The 19,239-nt window shown below is 36.9% G+C and overlaps 1 long non-coding RNA gene across 1 annotated transcript in view; it reads right to left on the bottom strand.

The window, feature by feature from the left end:
* Positions 1-19,239, bottom strand: part of LOC115307364 — a 479,194-nt gene that overhangs the window by 213,856 nt on the left and 246,099 nt on the right. The window contains exon 2 of the long non-coding RNA XR_003915699.1: positions 17,340-17,412. This is a non-coding gene — a long non-coding RNA (uncharacterized LOC115307364). The remainder of the gene's footprint in view (positions 1-17,339; positions 17,413-19,239) is intronic.

Here is a 19,239-nt window from a genome sequence, read left to right as displayed (position 1 = left end):
CAGAAACTCAGCAGAGTGTAGAAGAGTGTAGGAGAGTGTGGACGATAACTTCCTGTCACAGCCGGTGAGTGAGCCTACCAGGGGTGAGGTCCTGCTAGACCTTCTGTTTACAACCAAAGAAGGGCTGGTGGGAGATGTGGTGTTTAGAGGCTGTCTTGGGGACAGCAACAGTGAAATGGTAGAATTTTCAATAACTCAATGAAGTAAGGAGGGGTATCAACAAAACCTCTACACTGGACTTGTAGAGGATGGACTTTGGCCTATTCAGAACACTGATTTGGAAAGTCCCTTGGGAAGCATCCCTTAAACACAAAGGGGCCCAGGAAGGCTGTATATTCTTTAAGAAAGAAATGTTGAAGGTGCAGGAGCAGGCTGTCCCAATGTGCTGAAAGATAAGCCAGCAGGGAAGAAGAGCAGCCTGGTTCAGCAGGAAGATGAGGAAAAGTCTCAATCTTGAACAGTAAAACCAGTTATCCTTAGGACAACTTCTCTTGTGCTCTTGAAATTTAGTCTTTAATTGATAGTATGTGAGTCTCTAGAGGATGTCAGTAAACTTATTTTCCAAAATCAGAAGAAATGTCAGCGACAAATTTCCAGGCCCTTTTTCTTACTCAAATTTCAATCCACAAAAAGTAGCATTTGGTGTCGAGAACATCTTAGTTAAAAACCAGAACAGATAACCTGAAGACCTTTACCAAAACCAACCAAACAATGACAACAACAAATTCTACCACTTTTAAATTTCACAGGTTGCACTCAGCAAGCAACAAGATGGGTGGCATTCAATCATAGAAGGAAAACTTTGATCTGTTAACTGTTTTCCCCGAATTTACTACTGAAGATTTTGAACTGTGTTTGATATGCAGATCATAATGTTGACACCTGAAGCTTACAGGCATGTTCTTTGTCTCTCACAAAACACTTTTACATGCCAGTAGCTTCAATGCTAGCTTTAAAATATGTTTATCTAAAAACTGTTATGGAGTGATCTTACAGATAAGTTTTAAAACAGGTCACTTTTGTGAAACAGTTAAGAATTTAAAACATTAATGTATGCCCCAAAAGCATGAGTTGATTAAAATAGAAGCCAGAAGATCCACATTCTTAATTCAAGCCTAGTCACTATGTTGTTGGAATTCATCTGGCTAAATTCCAGTGTGTGACTTTTTGGTAAATTAGCTTTGGTAAATTAGTAATTTGGTAAATTAGTATTGTAATTTTATATTATGTGGTTTTTAACTAAAAAAAAGGGAAATGAAAATAGATAGGAAAAAATATACAGATATTTTTTGAGAGGAATGTGGGTATTGCTACTAGTACCAATAGAACAGGATAAAGTGTAGATAACCTCTGAAATTGATAGTCGTCCTAAAGACTCCTAAAAGCATCCTGATTTTAATCAATAAAATTTCAACTGCAAATATTCACTGTTACAGTATCATAGGACTGTGTCCACAGTTACGGAAGACTGAGTCACGTGTTTTCTGGGGAGATGCTGATGCTGATTCAACAGCATTTTTAAAAGGTTTTCTGAGCAAACTTGAGTATCTCACATATGCTTAAGTAGCTGAACAGTCCAAATAGCACTTTGTAATGTACTGATACTATCCTTGGGCTAGGCATGCTATCTGTGTAGGACAGTAAATTCACTGTATTTGAACAATAGTGAGAAAATAAGGTAATCTGAAGATTCTGTTAAGTAGCCTTTAAAGTTATGACAAATACATATTTTCTTATGTAAGATATTACTCTTTTTCTACACAAATAAAATTAAATGTCATTGACAAAAATACTATTCACCTGAATAATCTTTTTTACTCTGTAGTAATTCAAGTATCTGCATCTAATTATCTGTTTCTCAAAAGTAAATAAGAGCTGGGGCAATAAAATGAACCCATTTTATTATGCATTTTATAAATGATGAAACACAAATCTGAAAAAATATACTTATATATTTTATTTTGTAGGTAGCTATACCTAAAGCCTTTCAAAGTATTCTTGTAAGCTACTTAAGAAATATCTTAATAGAATTTAAAAAATCTAAGAGTCTCAAATTGTAGACATATATTATAAAGGAAATAATACACAAGATTAATGATTTAAAAATTTTTATTAAATGGAAACTAGCTATCAAAGATAATGAAATCATAACATTTCAAATCCTTTATTACTACCTATTCTGAGAGAGTCCTATTATGCTAAGTACACCTTCAAACCTTTATACCTATAAAAAATGTGAGAAAAAAAAATTTGATTTTCAGGGGAAAGGGTGTTTAGGCTGGGGGGTTTTAATAAAGTTTGTCTCATAAGGCTAAATTTTATATGTAGCATTTCTAAAGAAGATTGTGCTATTGAAGTGGTCAGCTTCTTGTATAAGAATGAAATACAGAAAATACACAAATATTCATCTGGGGTACTCCTACAGGAGTACTGCTGCACCTATTAAGTCACAGAGGAATTTTTCATGCACAGAGATCTATAAATGGTTATATTGATTTCCCAAATGACTTCAAGAGGAGAAAACACAGACAACTGGTATCAGAATATTAGGCATCTTTCTTGTTTCTGCACTGATGAGTTCTCTTAAGAGAACTAGTTGTTGCACAAAAGGGTTCTATTCTTCACCAGCTCCTCATACACCCCATCCTGACAAAGGAAATTATTTTTTAGCTTTCAAAAGGTACATGAACAGCTGTGTAATGTACAAATTAACTTCTATTTTGGAAGGGAATTTTTCCCACTCTTACAGAAGAGTGACTACAGAAATGCACTGCTCTGTACTTGAAGATTGTATCTGATTTGTCTTTTAGCATTCCATTATGATATTTTAATTCTTTCTGCCCAGCAGAAAGCAGGTAATTATTTTATTTTTCTCCATCAGTTTAGTGTCTAAAGAATATTTTGTGAGTTGCTCTTGCTACACTGACAACCAAGAAAAATATATGTATATATGAGATAGAAAGACAAAGTATCTCACAGTGTAGAAAAGATAGGAAAAGAATAGCAATTTTGGTGAATCTGTGCCTCTACCTCTATCTGGAAAAAAATATTTTATGTGACCTAAGTGTAAAACAATTGCAAGCCAATGAAGATGACTACTCTTAAATTTTTTGGTCATACTCTCCTTTATTTCAGACAAGATAATGTCTCGTGTCTTTTTCATTTCTATTTCCCATGCTCATTCGTAATAAGAACTGCAGCTTTTCTCTCCTCTCTTTTTTGTTTTATATTTTTTGGTGTGAAGAAATTCTCTGTCATACAGAATGGCATCCTTAATATTTTTTCCTATTTTGTCGCATTTAAGTCTCTCCTTCCTCAGCATTTCTTTGCTCGAGGAAGAAATTTGTTGCTTTCCCTTCATTCTAGACCTTTCAGTTTAACTGAAAATCTGAAAACTGGAAACGTAGTTAGTAGACAGTTTACTAGTACAAAAAGTAAAAGAAAAGGACCACTACTTGAGAATTCTGAAAATATTTGTATCTTGCTTGAGGTAAAATGTTTATTCTGACATAGATTTTTATGTTTTCATATGTAGAATTATAGATGTCAATTTCAATCAATGTCTTCGAATGACAAAGAGAAATTAATATTGATACTGTAAAGCACAGCAATCCTAGACCAGTCTTTTTATAATAGTATACTTTCTTACCTATAGCACTGTCATTTCTGTAAATGTTGGGTATTCAGAAATTGTATCTTGTCAAGTTAAAGTTCAGATCTTGTTGAAAAGTAGGTCAGAATTTCTGTTCAAGTATTCCCCTAAGATTCTAAATCCATCAGCTACATGGTACAGTTATATATTAGTGATATATATATATATATATAAAACTATGTATAGCTTAGTTAGATTTTTTTAATCTTGCCTTTAATATTTAAATTATTTGTTCATTTTAGATGTGTTCATTCTTCCCAGTGTAATCTAAACATTTATAGATGCTTTCTTAGAACATGATGTTCTCTTAGATAACCTAATTTTTAAGGAATCAGACACTTAAAAATAACCAAACGGAGCAAACTGACTGATTATTTTATTGAACAATATTTCTACATTTTTAGGAGGGAAAAATACCAGATTTGGTAAGGAATGTAGGGAAAAAAGTGAGCTTCTGCCCATTTTTCAGAAACATTCCTTCAGGTCTTAGTCATTATGAAAAATATGTGCATGCTGAAGAAGACAGGTGTTTACACTAAGGATCATTAACTGTGTTTATTATTTTGCAACTTTTGAAAGCTTTGAAGACAATTAATGATGGTAAAACCTTTAAAGATTCATAAAGTTCATTTCAATAGCAAACAAGAGGTAAAACATTAATTTATACACCTGAACTCCCATGTTAGAAAAATCAGACCAGAAAACTAGTGGGAAGAGACTATCATGACATTTTGGCATTGTATGTTTCTGGATGTTTCTTTTTTGAAGACTTCTCTTTCTAGACAGACCAGTGATAAAAACCAAATTTCTAAAAATTGAATGCTATAAAAGGTTTTCTAGCACCAAAAAAGTTATATAAAAATTATTATAATTATGAAGCTATGAAAGTTTTAAAATAAAAGTCAAAGCACAGTCATACTTTATATGAACATGCTTAGACACACTATTAAAGGCATTATTTTAACAAATTATTTTATTAAAGGCGAATCTCAGACCTATAGTTCTGTAATTATTAGAGTTCAGATCTAAACTTTGGGCTCAAAATGTCCTTCACCAAATGCAGATGGTATTTCAAAGCAATTTACCTTACATTTGAAAACAAGCAGGACAATATTTAATTTTTTCCCCTTTTCTACCTCTGTTGTCTTTCAGTGCTGCAAAAATAAAATAGGTATCATTTTGGTAGTAATTTATAAAATTCAAGGCTGTAATTTACATACATAATATGTAATTTACATATTCTTTTTCATGTTATATATTGGTCCAAAATAATTGAACAATTTTTGGTGAGATACATTCTGTCACACACTGTTACATCACATTGATGCTACCTGAATACATTCCCTGACACAATGTATGCCAATGAGACTAATTTAAAAGTATTTATCACACAAAAAATTTGCAACACGTTACTGTTTAGACTACAATATGTAAGACTGGTAACAGAGCTTGGTGGTATCAGCAGAATTAATTTATGAACATCATTTTCAAAAATACATTTTACAGTTGGCTTTGTGATGTAATTACAACTTTTATTATTGGCCTTGCATGGCAAGATTTTGATGGGGGGGCCTCAAGAGACCTTCTAAAAGCTTCCCTCATGTTCAGTAAAGCCAATGCTACCTGGCTCCAAGACAGCCCCACCACTGCCCAAGACAGAGCCCATCAAAGGTGGTGGTAGTACACCTAGGATAACATATTCAAGAAGGGGGGAAAGTTATTATGCAGGAGCAACTGTGGTCAAAGAAGTGAGAATGTGTGAGACAAACAACCCTACAGACACCAAGGTCAGCAGAGATGGAGGGGAGGAGGTGCTCCAGGTGCTGGAGCAGATTCCCCTGCAGCCTGTGGTCAAGACCATGGCACCAGGCTGTGCCTCTGCAGCCTATGGAGGTCTTTAGTGGAGCAGGTGGATGTGACTGGAAGAGGCTGTGACTCCATGTGCAGCCTGTGCTGGAGCAGGCTCCTGGCAGCACCTGGCAGCACCTGTGTCCTTGTGGAGAAAGAGGCCCTCATTGAATCAAGTGGTCTGGTAGGACTTGTGACCCCATGGAGGACCCACGCTGGAGCAGTTCATGAAGAAGAACTACAACCCTTGGGTGGGACCTCACGCTGGGGCAGGGAAAGAGTGTGAGGAGGAAGAAGGTAGCAGAGATGTGTGATAAACTAACCCCAACTCTCATTCCTGATCCCTCTGTGCCACTGGGGATGAGGTAGTGAATCCAGGAGCAAAGTCCAGCAAGATAGGTAAGACATTTTTAAGTTTTTATTTTCTCATTATCCTACTTTGATTTGATCAGCAATGAAGTAAACTAAGTTGATTTTGTTTTGCCTATGGTGGTAGTCGGTGAGTGATCTCTCCTTTTCCTTATCTTGACGCATGAGCTTTTCATTATATTTTCTCTTGCCCAGTACATATCAGAAGGGGAGTGATAGCAGCTTTGGTGGGCATTCAGGGTCAACCCACCACAAGATCAAATTTTATTTGCACTAGCAATTCATTCACCCAAACTCCATTGTTCCCCTGAGTAAAAAATCATCATTCCTCAAAAGGAAGTATTTTTTGCAATCAGTTTATCTCTTAACCCATAACTTCTGTTAGCAGTGATTTGTCCTACTGGCTTCCATAAAAAGCACTTTCTGGAAAGCAAAGGTACAAACACATAACAAGAGCCAGATTTCTTTATGGTGCTTTAGTGGGGCTTTTTATATGACTATTGGGGGGCTCTAATTTGAACTGTATAAAGCTGGAAGCACAAAATCTCAAATCACTTATACAACTTAAAGTTTCAACTTTTGTAGGTTTTTTGGTTGAGTGGGGTGTTGATGATTTATTTTTATTTTTTTCTTGTTAAAAACAGTGGTTTAGATCATCTTTAATGGTTACAGAAAATAGGATAATGGTAAATACATTTTACTTGTCATAGTAAAATTCATAAAAAGTTTACCTATCACAGATTCTGTGCAGTGTACCACATTGTACAGACATAGAACCTTGTTGTATACTACTTTAAAAATGTAAACTAGCACTGAGATATTCTCTCTCCTCCCTGCTTCTGATTATATTAAAATCATGCTGTCTCAAACCTAGTCATTATAAAGTTTTTTCATTGATAGTATATGTTACGCAGAATTCAAGTATTTAACATGATGGTTATTATATCAATATTCTAAAGAGCTGTATCATCAAAATTGTCAATTAAAGGCTTGAAAAATTTTTCATCTTCACTTTGGTTAACACATTCTCTAGGATACAAACTGATTTATAGTAAATATTCTTAATTACTGATGTCCCACATAGTATGAAAACCTCTTTCAATAACTGTTAGTATGCAGACATTCTATTTCTAGATAGAAAAATAAATAGTTTTGACTTTCTACATGAGTATCAAAATAAAAAAATAGACAAGCAGTTTTGTTCATGCACAAGGCAGAAATAAATATTAAAAATATTATGTATATTAAAAAAAAAGCAAAACCTGAGAACAAATAAAAAGCCCAGTCTCAGGGACACACCATCCTCTTCAAGATTAACAATTTTTCTAGCTATTAGAATAGTCACATAGACCACCAGAGACCTTTCGCTCACATAGAATATATCTAGCACTTGACCTAACTGCAGATCGATCAGAGAAAAGAACTCTCACCAAAATATCAGTTAGGTCTTGTTGGCTCTGTTCCGTTTCATATTCTAACACATCAGGTCAGACAGAAAATGTTACTCCTATTAGTAATTGTATTAGTATTACGAACACCAGACTTTTGAATCTATATTCTTTGGTGGGGAGGACTGTGAAAACCCTGTGCTTTGGATTTCAGGCAAATATTGGTCTGACAAGTATTTTTATCAAAGCCTTTATCCAATAATAGAATCCATAATAGTTGTATGATGAAAATAAGGCAACTACAGATTTTAGAAACCTATGCAGGAAGCCAAGTGTTGTGATGATATAACATTAATCTATTAGGGCCTTGTTTTATACACTGGCTGTGAATCCCATGCCACAAATCATGTCATACATCACAGTGATACACTTCTGTAAACCCCTTCTTTCTACATGATAGCATGTTCCTTATCAGAAACATATTTCCATTCACCTTATAGAGAGACAGTAAAGATGAAAGTGTGTGAAAACAGACGCTTCGAATAAATTACTTTTGCCAAGTACTTGGTGTTATTCTTCACACCGAAACAGGTAAGCCCAGAAAAATCCACTATTCATGATTTCTAGTACAATATCAGAATTCAGATGCAATTTAGCAGCCCTGCAACAGTTACCTGCCCAATTTTAAGCAGGAAAAAAGGCATTTTTATACTTCCAAGCTGTCATCCATATTAGTGTAGGAAATCAGAACTGCAATCATGAATCAGCCCAACAAGAGAAAATAAATAGTTATTTATAACATCAAAGGGTGTTGAAAACACAAAATAAGCAGACAAAGAAAAGTAACGGGGTTTTGCCTTTTTGGAATCTTGAATGTTAAGTCAATTGTTAAAATATTGACCATGGCTTTCTCATACAAGACTTCAGAAAAAAGTCAAAACTGTGATATCTTTTTAATATATGTGCTATCAACTACTGGTTCACTCAACGTTGCCGAACATTTACTGAAAGAATAAAGAAAGTATGTGGTAGTCTCAGATGCGTCTGGAGTGGTTTATAAAACAGAAAAGTTGATTATTTCATGATAGATTCTCTAACTTAAAGAGAGGATACACAGTGTTCTGCATTATAACACTTCAAAATTGTGTATGTTACAGTATTATAATACTTAAACCTCTAAAACAAAATCTGACAACTGCATAAACACTGCACATAGTATTCTTGCTTTTCTTTATGCCTCTAAAGTCCAAACACACACCTAGAACATAGTCTAAATGATTATTTAGAAATATTTTTTTTTCCAAAGGAAGACAATTGTCTCCCAGGATCCGACAGGAAATAATCAAAAAGGAACATGAGTGAAACTGTGAGGAGTGCAGGTACCCCAAATACCAGGCAGCAGAAGGATTTAGAAAAATTTATTTTCTAAAGCTGAGAACACTACCATAATGGTGCTACCTACACTGGGCATGAAAAAACACGCTGCTTTTTCCTCTATGGGTCTTTTTAATGGCTTACCTGGCCCTACCTCATGAGGCCCCCCAGGTTGTCTGTAAGAATTTTATCTTTTCCAGGGGTTAACCTCTCTGTAATGCAAGAGAAATAAAAAGACCAAACTATCTACGGGACGATGTTCTTTTCCAGGTGGCAAAGCTTCCTTGAGTGACATAAATTCCCCACTCCTCAAATAATTCTTCTGAAAAGACTCTTTTACACTTACAGAAAGTAACTGAACAATCTTGTTCACTAATTCTCATCAACTGTAATGCTTTGAGGAATCAGAACCACAACACAGTATTTGAGAAATAATAAAAGTGCATTTGAATTCAAAATAGGAAAGATAAATGAAAAAAAAAATCACTCTGGATGCCTTGTCTTCAGAATTCTTATAATGTATCTCATAACTTGCATAAAGTACAACAGATCTTCAGCCCTTGTTTATTTGGGAGAGTTTATCAACATCCTAGATCACACTGTAATTAATTAGGCTTAGTTTTAGAGATACAGCCTACTTTTACCAAGGCTGACTGTATAAAAGAAATACATTATAAAATACATTTCCAGGAGTTTTCTGGAAAGCATTTATGATAACTTGCTGTCATAAGTAGTGGAGAATCCCACAAGGAATGGAGTGCTGCCCAATCTCATAGTAATAAGGAAGATGAAACAAGGAAGGCCTTGTTCATGATGTGAAGGTTGGGGGTAGCCTTGTCTGTAATAACCATGAGATTGTGGAGTTCAGTATTGAATGAAGAGGTAGCAGGACAACAAGCAAGATTACAGCCATGGACTTCAGGAGAGCTAACTTTAGCCACTTTAGGGATCTTCTTGGAAGAATCCCAAGGCAACAGGCCCTGTAGGGAACAGGGGTCCAAGGGAATTGGCTGATATTCAAGGATCACTTCCTCCAAGGCTCAATAATGATGCATTCCAATGATAAAGAAATTGGGTAGAGGGAGCAAGAAACCTCTGTGGACAAATAAAAAACTCCTGTCATTAGTCAAGCAGAAGCAGGAAATACATCGGAGATGGAAGCAGGGTCAGGTCACTTGGAGTGAATATAGAGAGGTGGCCAGAAATGAGACAGAAAGGCCAAGACCCATCTAGATTTAAATCTGGCCAAGGATGTCAAGGGTAACAAAAAGGGCTTTTTCAAATACATCAGTAATAAAAGCAAAATGAAGGATAATGAGTGCCCATTAGTAAAGGGAGAGGGGACACTGGTAACAGCTCAGAGAAAAGGCAGAGTTATTGAATGCCTTATTTGCATTAGTCTTCACTGATAAGACTGTTTCCCAGGGATCTCTGACACAGGAGACCAGGGTCTGTGAATGGTGGAAGGAAGACTTTCCCTTGGTCAAGGAGGATTGGGTTAGAGTCAGGTAAAAGTGACATCCACAAGTCCATGGGCCCAAACAGGAGGCATCCACAAGTGCTGACAGAGCTGGCTGACGTCCTGTCCAGGCTGCTCAAGATCAACTTTGAAAGATCATGGAGGTCAGGAGAGGTGCCTGAGGACTGAAATATAGCAAATGTCATTCTGGTCTTCAAAAAGGGCAAGGAGGACCAGGGGAACCACCAATCAGCCTCACCTCAATCCCTGGAAATGTGATGGAGCACCTCATTCTGGAGTCCATCTCTACCCACATGAAAGACAAGAAGGTGATCAGGAGTAGTCAGCATGGATTCACTAAAGGTAAGTCATATTTCACCAACCCGATTACCTTCTATGATGAAACAACTACTTGGAGGAATGAAGGGAGAGCAGTGGATGTTGTCTTCCTGAACTGCAGCAAGGCTTTTAACACTCTCTCACAGCATGTTCGTAGGCAAACTCAAGAAGTTGGGTTTGATGAGTGGACAGTGAGACGGACTGAAAACTGGCTGAGTGGGAGATCCTAGAGGGTTGTCATCAGTGGCACAGAGTCTAGTTGGAGGTCTGTCACTAGTGGTGTCCCCCAAGGTTCTATACTGGGCACAGTATTGTTTTTCTCCATCACTGACTTTGACAGAGGAATAGATGTCTCCTCAGCGAGTTCGCTGGTGACACAAAGCTGGAGGAGTGGTTGATACCCCCAAGGGCTGTGCAGCCCTTCAGAGGGACCTTGACAGGTTGAAGAGATGGGCAGAGAAGAACCTTCTGAAATTCAACAGAGGCAAATACAGGATCCTGCACCTGAGGAGGAATAATCTTGGGCACAGGCTGGGGGCTGACCTGCTGGAAAGTAGCTCTATGAATGACCTGGGGGTCCTGGTGGACAACAGTGTGCTCTTGTGGACAAGAAGGCCAATGTTATCATGGAGTACATTAGGAAGAGCATTGGCACAGGTTGAGGGAGATGATCCTACCCCTCTGCTGAGCCCTGATGAGGTCACATCTGGAGTGTTGTGTTCACTTCTGGTCTCCTCAGGACAACAGAGAAATGAAGCTTCTGGAGCAGGTCCAGTGAAGGGCTACACAGATGATCAGGGGACTGAAACATCCCTCTTATGAGAAAAGGTTGAGGGAATTGGACTAGTTCAGCCTAGAGGAAAGACAAAGGGGACCTCATCAATGCCTATAAGTATCTGAAGGGAGGATGTCAAGAGATTGGATCCAGGCTCTTCTCAGTTATGCCAAGCATTAGGACAAGAGGCAATGGGCAGAAACTGAAGCACAGGAAGTTCCATCTGAATACGAGGAAGAACTCTACTGTGTGGCTGAATGTGCAGTGGCACAGATTTTCCAGAGAAGTTGTGGAGTCTCCGTCACTGGAGATATTTCAAGAACTGTCCGGATGCAATTGTGTGCAATGTGCGGTAGGATGACCCTGCTTGAACAGGGAGGCTGGATGACATGACCCACTGTGGTCCCTTGCAGTCTGACCCATTCTGTTACTTTGTGATTATCAGTTAACTACACAAAAGTTCACTTGATTTAGAAGGATGTTAATTGCACACCTAGTTACATTTAATCACTGCTACTTCAGAAAATAAAATCAACCTTTTGATAGAATAATACTAATATAATACAGATTTGAAAACTAAAACTAGAACAACAACAAAAAAGCTATAAAATTTACTAAGAAAAAGCATTTTAGCAAGTTATGATTTTATTTTTTTTAGATGTTTCTGAAGTATGTTGTTTTCTACCAAGAATATACTGATGGAGAATAAACATTTCTGCTGCAAATTTTTGGTCACTTCCACACAAGGCATCATGATTCAGATAAAAACATGTTCTCTATGAATAATTAATTAATCCTTAGGCATACAGACCCCTCACCAGGCAATAAAGTCTCTCAAAATTGTACAATGTATTAAAATGGCCTTTGTGAAACAATCAATATTTTTCTTTACGTAATCCTAATATTTAGGAAACTGGTGAATATATCCACTAATTTTTGAACATATGATTATAAGATATACATATGATACTTATAAGAGAAGGTTGACATACATGTGTAACAACAGGTCATACTAAAAATGGTCTTTAAAAAGTTCTGGCTGTCAATAAACTGTCTTACAATAAGAGAGCAAATAACTGCTAATATGCTAAAATTAGCCCACAGATCTTGTGCTGGATGAATTCAGAATTACCTGGTTATGAAAGGTAAAAATATAGTGATAAAACCCAAAATTTTCCTTTTTTTTAGATTATATTATTATTACCTCTTTTTTGTAACTCTAGAGATTGGTCTTTGTGGCTCATCTACTCTGGTCATCACACAGTTACCGAGACACGCTGAACTATATTACATATTTCCTTACATTGCTGTTTGCTATGAGTAATACTAATATTTATTTGGAAAGAAAAATACAGATTAAAAATTGTTTCCCTTATTTTACTGAAAATAATTTGTAATAGAACATTATGAAGAAAAAACCCAATAATCTCAATAGATGCATTTTCAAAATGCCTAACTAGTCTATGAAGATTTTGTTTATGCCAGTTTCTATCCACACAATGATAAAACTCGAGAAGAACTAAACTACTTGAAGCATTCATGGAAAATGTTTCTGTACTGTATGAAGATTTTCTGCAGTTCTATTAGAGCTTTCTTAATCACTACTCCTTCAGTAGAAATGAATGCTTGACTTACACTATTCTCACTTTCAATAGGAATATTTCTGGAAATAATATAAATTTTAACAAAAAAGGATAACATTTTCATATAATTGTATATATATAAATTATTTAATATAATTTTAAGCTTAGTTAACTGGTAAAGTGAATTCTATGCTGATGGTAAGTAGCTTAATGAACCAGAATTTTTTAACCACAGCTAAAATACTGCATGGGTGTGGGAGTGTTCACTTTTTCTCCAGGACTCCTCATCAGTATTGAGCCATGAGACCTATTTATTGAATTGAGGTGCAGTTGACTCTGCAGAGACATCTGGTCTTTGACCTTTCCGTTATGATTTCAAGATGTGAATTATTGTCACAACATACAATTTTTTTTGTAATGTGGGTCTTCATCCTCAGCATTTGAACTCATTCCACCATCACATTTCAGGAAGGCAAAAGAGTGTCAAGCTAAAAGAATGTTCAAACTCAACCAATCTAAACTGGCTTCAATAATATAGCCTAGAGGTTAAAGCTTTAATATTCTAATTCTAGCTTGCCAAGCTATTGAACTGACAGTCAGTGTTAAGCATTTTGATACTCATGTATTCTTATTAGCAATATGAAGTTCATCGTAAAAGCTTTAATAATTGCCTCCTTTAACTCTATGATCACAGAAAGCAATAGACTGCATCTTAAATGCCTATATCTAGAGTTTCCTTTTTTTCATTAATCAGAGCAAATTAATTCTACATAATGAAGATGTATTGTCTCGCCTTGCATGTATCTTAATTATCATTGAAAGTGCCATAGATGTATCCCTGTTCATTCAAGTTTAAATATGGAATCTGAGACATAGTGAAGTCTAAGAGACATGCTTTATGTTCCTACACTACCAAAATTTCACCCTTAAGGAGAATTTTATGTTGACATTTTCAGGGCTGGAACTGTGCTCACCAAGTACAGGAAAATCAAACACTGAATTTCTGGTTAAAAGAAATCAATACCTAGCAACCTCTATTCAAGTTTGAGCAGGCTTTTCTATTATTATGAAATTTCACTAAATTAATTTCTGTAAGAGATAAAGTTTGTTGAATTTGGATTTCTTTTTTTTCTATAAAATCTGAACTTAAAATGAATGGAAGTTGAGAAATTACATATCAATGTATACATGACACAAATACAGAATTCTGAAACTGACAAAAATATTAAACTACTCAAAATTCACTGTTAGTTGGGCTTTATTTTAATTTTATTTTTTTAATTTTATTTTTAACTTCCATTTGGTTTTTCATTGTTTTTAATTCCTTCAAGGAAATTTCTTATGTTTGATAGGGCAACAGGATTTCAGCCTAGGAAATTATATTTATTCAAGATTTGCAGTCTTAAAGAGGTGGGAATCTAGCCACAGAGAATCAACTCTTCTTTAACTGTGAAGTATAAATATTAATACAAAGTTCACATTTATTTAAAAAGACGGTACTTCAAGAGATCGCAGAAATAAGTTAGAGTTGAATTTATTATATGTCATTTCAAGAATGTGAATTTGTTCTGAGAACATGTTTATTAATTTGGGTAAAATACATTACTGCATCTAATCTACTTGTAATATTATAGTAGGAAAAACCAACACAAGGCGACAATTTTATTACTTTCAATAAAAGTAATTTATAGCTTATCTAAGGAAATGAAATACAAGGATGACCAAATGACATGATTTAGATCACATTTTAATCTGTTACTATTTTAAAAGGCAAGGAGAAAAGTCCTCCAAAGGAAACTTTCTGTCAAAATGGAATTTTGTTGTTAGTATTCACTCAGATAGACACTGCTTGTGTGACATCCCTTATTTTGAACTACAGTGTAATAGGTGACACTGTACTTTGATGATATCATAAAGAAAAAAGTCACTCAGAAGACTGATCAGAACATATACCTGCCTGGTTTAAAATGTAACAGACTCTGGGTTGTGTACTCTTCATATATGAATGTCAGAAATCACTTTTCCTGCTCTGTAAATTCTCCATTTATCAACAATAAAAGAGAACTAAGAGAATTAAGAATCTATGCTACATCAGTGGTCCTAACTCTGCAATTTCTGTACGTAATGTAATGACCATTTCCATGTCCATATAATATGAAATATCATACAACTTTATTATTCTCAGCATCTAGTATTTTGAAAGGGTTTCTTGAACTCATTAAATTCTGGAACATGACTCCTTTTCATATAACAAGGATGTATAATTGGAGTTGTAACACTATTCTAGTTTTTTTAATGGATGGATAGAAATATGAAAAAGTACTACAAGAAGGTATCTAGCTTAGCAAAAGCTTTATGGTGTTTCAGTGAAAGATGAAGATTTGTGTTTCTCAGCACTCAAGATCCAACAGCTAGCAAAACCTTTCACTTTATAACAAAGGAAAAGAAAAAGAATAAGCATGTGTAGTGGTTTGAACTAAGTTTTCCCCCTGAAGCTAAGAAAAAGTGGTGACCCCCAAGGGGTGGTAACCCCTGGAAGTTTTGTCCAATGGGCGCTCCTGCAAAATGTAAACATATCACAACCAAATGGAAGAGTTGTAGTTTGGTTGTTTTTTGTAGGGGAGGTGGCCATGTTGAGAGCCATGAGGAAGGGGCTTGGAGGCCCTTGGAGGGCTCTGCCCCCTCCCAGCCCCGGCTGGGGGTACTGCAGAGACTTGGAAGAGTGTTAGACTGAGCTAAGTGTCTGTAGTTATGCTGGGAGATGTTTTCTCCACCCTGGGCAGCGGCAGGAGTAGCAAAAGACCAACACTGACTGGAGAAATAATGGCACAGAGCCAGAAGAGATAAGATGAAGCAACAGAGACATGCAGCACACAGAGAGAACTCCTGGAAGGAGAGAGAGCCAAGAGAGAGCCAACAGCAGCAGATGAGAGCAGAACTAGCTCTACAGAGAGAGTTGGGGTAAGAACTGAACCAAAAGACCCCAAACTCCTTTGAGACCTCCAAGAAAGGAGGAGTAGATGGACTCCTATTTGAGAGGAGCCTTGGAGTATAGCAGCACTAGCGAGAGAGAGGAGCTAGGAAGCTCAAAGGCGTCCTGAAGCTGGACCGGGACGGAGAAGGAATGTGGGGGGAGTTGACCTTGGCGCCCCTGCTGCTGCTGCCAAGCCTGGTAGCCTGAGACGGAGTACAGGAGCTCTGGTAGAACTCTTTCAGCTGAATGCTGCCCAAGATGTTCTGACTCAGGGGTGAACCCCTGAGGAAGGGACTTTCATGAAGATGCCCCTACATTTCGTGATATGACGTGGTGAAGAGAGCTTGTCCCTGCTACGCAGTCCACGGAAGAGAAGACCCTCGTTTTGGAGACGACGGGGGCCGAGGGGGCTTGGATACCCCCCTCGTGAGTGCTGGCAGAAATCCAGGAACAGCTGCTGCATGTATGAGATGAGGAGAACCTGTTGCCTTAGAAGATACTCCTGCTTAGAGACTGGAAGGAATCCGTCCTTCTTCCCTCCTGAACTTTTATTTGGAGGGGAGAAGAGATCTGATCCATTGTAAATACTTATGTCATGGTAGAGATAGTTGTGATCGTGTGTATAATGTATTATAGTATTTATTTGTACAGTCATTGTAATATATTCCCTTTCCTCCATTTGGAGTCTGGTGTGTTTTGTCTAGAAAAAAACCCATCTCACATTGGATTGAGATGTGACAGGGGGGCTAGGACTAGGGAATTAGATTTTGGGGCTATCTCAAACCATGACAGCATGGTATATTAAGGCTGAGAGCCTTGAGTCTGAAATGTGATTACAGTCATCGGACCTTCATTATTCAGAACTGTTCCAACACTTAGAAATATGTAACCGTCATTTCTGTTGTCTCTGCTCAGCAGCTAAAAGTAAAAATTAAAAATAATCTTATTTCAGATGCAAACTCCTAGCTAGAGTGTTATATGAGTTACTACAGTGCTGCTAATATTAGTGGAAGTTATGATGTAATTTATTAGAGCTTCATAAAAGTTGCTTATCAAAGGAACTTTGACAGGTCTCAGTGACCTCTTAAGTCTATTAGCATACCCTGCAGTCAAAAAAAGAAAAGCCTTTAGAGTTTTGTCATACTAGTGTGGGTGGAGGGAGGGAATATTGTGAAAGAAGTCTGACAAGTAGTTGACAAATAGTTACTGAAATTTGAAAAGCTGACAATATCAAACATTCCTGAGTGACTCATGCTGTATTAAACTAACTACAATAATCACTCAGATTTCCAGATATATAGGAATCTAGGATTTCTGGAAAATAGACATGAAGCATGTATGAATCAACTGCTCTGTTCGTATGATATAAAGTTGATGTGTAAATACAGAACAAATTTGATGTCTCTGTGATTCAGGCTTCCTACATATGAGATCAATCATAGATTTACAGTTTCGGGAATTTTACAAGAGAGCTTGGAATACAAGTTTTGTGAGATAGACACTGGAGGATATTGTTATAGCAGTGAAGTTGGAAATGACAATTTAGCTGATCAAAGTAATAGATCTATACCAACTTACCACCTCACCACAACGTCCTCACAGCGCAGTCAACGACTGGAGGATTAAAAGTGTAAGACTCTTCAAGATTTCCCTGAAATAAAAAATCAGACATGTTTTATTTGTCTTTCTACAGCAACACCAGTAAATTCTGAAGGCTTCAAGAAATAGATAAATTAATACATTAGTGATAAATAACTTTGCAACAGATATCATTGAAGGGTAGCAAAAAAAAGTGGAATTTCTAGAGTAACTCTGATGTAAATGAGTATAAATCATAAATTGTCATATATAAAATTATTTATTTGTAATGAAATTATCTGTATTTGATTGAAGAGTTTATAAAAAAAATTGTGTTTCAAACACTTTGTCTTAATTATAAACACTTTTTTGCTATGTGACTGTGCTAGACAAATTCTTTTTCAATTTACTATTTACTTGCACAGGCAGTATGTTACCTGGTAAATTACCTCAGGTTTCTGGAAACAGAACTGTAACCTTGTCAATAGTAAAATTATCTCATCACATACCATAAAGTAGAATCAATCTCTAGCATATGAATGTCCATTCAGCTCACTAATTTAACTCCGTCTCGCTAAAAATCAGGCTTATGAGGTGGGCCTGTGCAAACCTCATAATATTCAACTAGGCCAAATGCAAGGTCCTGCACCTGGGTTGGGGAAATCCAAAGCACAAGTACAACCTGGGCAGAGAGTGGATTCAGAGGAGAAAGATTTGGAGGTGTTAGTTGATGAAAAGAAAAACACGATCCATTAATGTGCACTTGCAGTTCAGAAAGCCAACCACAGCTTGGGCTGCATCAAAAGGAGCGTGATTGTGGGAAGTGATTCCCCCCCTCTGCTCTGTTCTCATGAGACCCCCCATCTGAGGTACTGCATCCAGGTCTAGGGTCTCCAACACAAAAAAGATATGGACCTGTTGGAACAAGTCTAGAGGAGAGACATTAAGTTGAACACAGGGCTGGAACACCTCTCCTATGAAGATGAGCTGAGAGAGTTGGGGTTGCTCAGCCCAGAGAAGAGAAGGCTTGAGGGAGAATTTATAGCACCTTCCAGCATCCAAAGGGGGCTTACAAAAAGGCTGGAGAGGGGCTTTTGACATGTAATGATAGGACAAGGGAGAATGACTTTAAGATGAAGGAGTATAGGTTTACATTAGATATTAGGAAGGAACAGGTTGGCCAGAGAAGTTGTGGACTCCCAGTACCTGCAGGCTTTCAAGGCCAGGCTGGATGGGGCTCTGTACAACCTGGTATAGTGGAAAGAACTAGATGATCTTTAAGGTCCCTTCCAACTCTAACCATTCTACAACTCTTTAATTCTATGATCTTTCCTAGGAGTAAAGGCTCAGAAGGGTCATGCTGTTCAATCTGGAGAAGAGAAGGCATTGACATACATAAACAACTGAAGGGAAGATGCAAAGAAGATGGAGTCAGGCTCTTTTCTTTGATGTCCAATGACAGGACAAGAAGCAATGGGAACAAGGAAAAACAGAAAGGTCTGTATAAATATCAGAAAATGGCTTTCTTACTGTGAGGGTAACTGAATGCTGAAGCAGATTGCACAGAAATCGTTGTGGAATATTCATCTTGGAAATACTGAAAAGCCATCTGGACAGGGTCTTGGGCAGCCTGTTCTCTGTAGATCCGATTCAGTAGGGAGGTTGGCCCAAATCCAGCCTCAACCACTCTGTGATACTGTGATATTTTATTCATGGTACTTAAGAGTTTGCATTTTATTGACCCACCTGGGCAGACTGGGATTGCTAGGCACCTTCTACCTTTTTATGTATCTCAATGGTGATGTTCAGAGTTCACAATATCCCTAAATGATTCAGGAAAGAATAAAATTAAATAGCAAAAAATAATGAATAGTGATCAAGGACGTTTCACCCTAAAAAT

Source organism: Manacus vitellinus, unplaced genomic scaffold (assembly GCF_001715985.3).
Source record: "Manacus vitellinus isolate BGI_N305 unplaced genomic scaffold, ASM171598v3 scaffold_18_pilon, whole genome shotgun sequence".
NCBI lineage: Eukaryota > Metazoa > Chordata > Aves > Passeriformes > Pipridae > Manacus > Manacus vitellinus.
This window is presented reverse-complemented; position numbering and strand designations above follow the sequence as displayed.